A 2,739-nucleotide genomic window follows, 5' to 3' on the forward strand; every position below is an offset into this window, starting at 1 on the left:
CTAAGCTTGCTAACAGCTCCACCCTCTGATTGCTGCAGGGGCGTGTCTTAGAGAGAGGCTTTTATATGAGAGGACAGCCGCTGTGACGAAACTGTGCAGAACCACGTCACCATGCAGAGCCGTTAAACAATATGCAAATTAGCCTGCAGTACCACTGCTCCACCCATGTGCGCAGCAAAAAGACGTTTTTAGACCAAATATTACAGATTTGAACAAATACACACAAAAACATCAAAATTAGCWCAGAAACAGTACTATATAACATTTTAGACACATTCTAGACAGTTTATCAGCTAAAAAAAGTTAATTTTGGGGTAAGTTACTCTTTAAGCAAGCTGGGAAAGAGGGCTTGAGCATGCAAAACAGTACCTTTTATAGAAATATATTAACCACATGACAGTTTTTGAATTCCTCTGACTTCCAAATAAATGCTACTGCTGATGGTCAGGAAGGAAGTTTTGCAGCATCCAACAATAAATAAAACATGTTTACGTCTCTATTTCTGGTGCATTGTATTCCCCCCCTCCCCACTTTCTATGGTGAAGCAGGGTCTAAAATGAGAACTTTCCTTGCTTCAGCAGAGTGGGTTATAAGTCGAGACAGGTAATAGTGTTAATTACTCATTGGCCATTAGATTGATTTCACTGCAGTGGCTAAGCCTCCTTGCATCATGAGATCGGCTGACTGAACAAGATTAGAGAGCATGCATTGCTCAAATCTTGCCCACCCCTACCCCATTACCTGCCACAACTTCAGCCTTTCAGGAAACCCTTCACTCTTTTCTTCCAACCCTAGAAAAATCAGGCTCCCCTCAGGTCATCAAAGCTGTGCAATGGCAATAGATGTTGACTAGCTGTGTAGTCCTTATTACCTCATTTCCTGTGACCACGGTGTTACTCCCTTTACATTTCCTGGTGTAGAAACATGTTTTATGATGGTTATACCTAGGGCTGGGCGGTATGACCTCAAATTCATATCATGGTATAAATTGAACCCCTTCACGGTAACAATATATATTGCAGTAGATAATTATCATAAAAAGTTAAGATTATGTAAATTTTAGAGCATTTTTTGCAGAAAACTGTAATCTTAATTAAACCCAACATTTTTGATTTAATGTCTGCCTGCCAAACAATGAGCTTCTGCCTGCTGAACTTATCTGCTGCGCGCTCATCTTCATTATCAGAGCAGAAGCCGACTTTACATTAGCAGGATGGATTTACGACTGAACGAACGTCCACGTCTTTTTAAAAAATAATCTCTGTGGGTAACAATACATAAACATTTTTTTCTCTGACAATTGGGTGTGAAAAGCTACAGTTGTTAAAGCTTTGCTCTGCGCGATGTGCATCGAGAGGAGAGGAGAGGGAGGGAGGGAAGAAAAGATTCTGCGACACAACGTAACTTTTCTACAGCGAGAGGAGAAAATTTTGAGGATTTATTCTCTCTATACGTATTTTAAAGCGCTAAAATTTCTTCATTATATTTCAAACTCCTGCTCAGTTGTCTCTGCACTCGCAGCCCTGTTGACAGAGGTGCGATGACGTAATGACGATAGAACGGTAGAGTATAAATTTTTACGGTAGGCCAACTTCATACCGTTTCTACCGTCTACCACAGGGTTCACCAATATGGTGCCCACAGGCACCCGGTCGCCTGCAGGACACGTTCTAAAAATAGCACTGATCGACTGATCAGTGAAGCAATGCTCTAAATACTAAAAAAGGAACCAAAAGTCACCCGTGTACTCTTCTGAGCTTTTATTAACAAAAAACTTTCCAAATAAAATCAACAAATGCCATTGTTCTCACGTTAAACCCACAGAAAACAGGTAATTCACTCCTGCGTTTCTCTCTGAGAGCCCCTCTCTGTCCTGAGCGCTGCTGCTCACTGCACACATAGTTAACTCCACCCCCAACCCCCACCGTTCGGAAAATTAACCCTTTAGGGCACGGATAGGAAAAAAAGGGCCGATGTTATAAGATTTTTTCTTCTTTCTGCCTCTTTTCATTTCAGTTTGATTTGTATATTTTTTGTTGTGTATATACAGTATGTTGTGTATTTTTTGTTTTTAATGTGTATGAAAAATATTCAGCTTGTTTACCTCTCTGAGTAGAGGGGAAAGAAGCATTAAAACGTAGGAGAACAAATTATTTTCATAATTATGGGGAGCATTGTTTTTTCTGTACTTGTTTTTTATATTACATAACTGATATTTTGCATCTACAAGAGTTAGTAGGAATTATGAGCACAAAAGGGATGAGTTATTTTTACTGGTAAAAGTTTCTTTTTAAAATGGTAAGTTACCATTTTTTTAAGAAATAGGCTATACCTGTTTTTTTGTTTTGTTTTTTAAACAGGTGCATTTTAAATAAATGTTACAAATGTGTTCATTCCTACAAAGATGGCAAATGTTTTTATCATTTTATTTTTTATATCTACAAAATACACAAAACTATGGATGTTAATAGAGATTAAATAAAATATGTTGTATATTTAAATATCTGTTTTTTGCTATGAATTATCATCATCCATTATGTCCCCTTGTTCCTAATCAGGGTCAAGGTGGAGGCTGAAGCCTTTCTCAGGTCTCCAGACCATTACAGGGACATGGACAGAAACACAACTATTCACACTCCAGTCAAACTGAAGAGCTCCAAAAGTGTTTCAAAGTGGGAACTCTGGAATCAAATAATGCTGCGCAAAGTTTAAATTACTTAATAATAATAATTCATCATA

This window comes from Austrofundulus limnaeus, unplaced genomic scaffold (assembly GCF_001266775.1).
Source record: "Austrofundulus limnaeus strain Quisiro unplaced genomic scaffold, Austrofundulus_limnaeus-1.0 Scaffold2020, whole genome shotgun sequence".
Taxonomy (NCBI): Eukaryota; Metazoa; Chordata; class Actinopteri; order Cyprinodontiformes; family Rivulidae; genus Austrofundulus; species Austrofundulus limnaeus.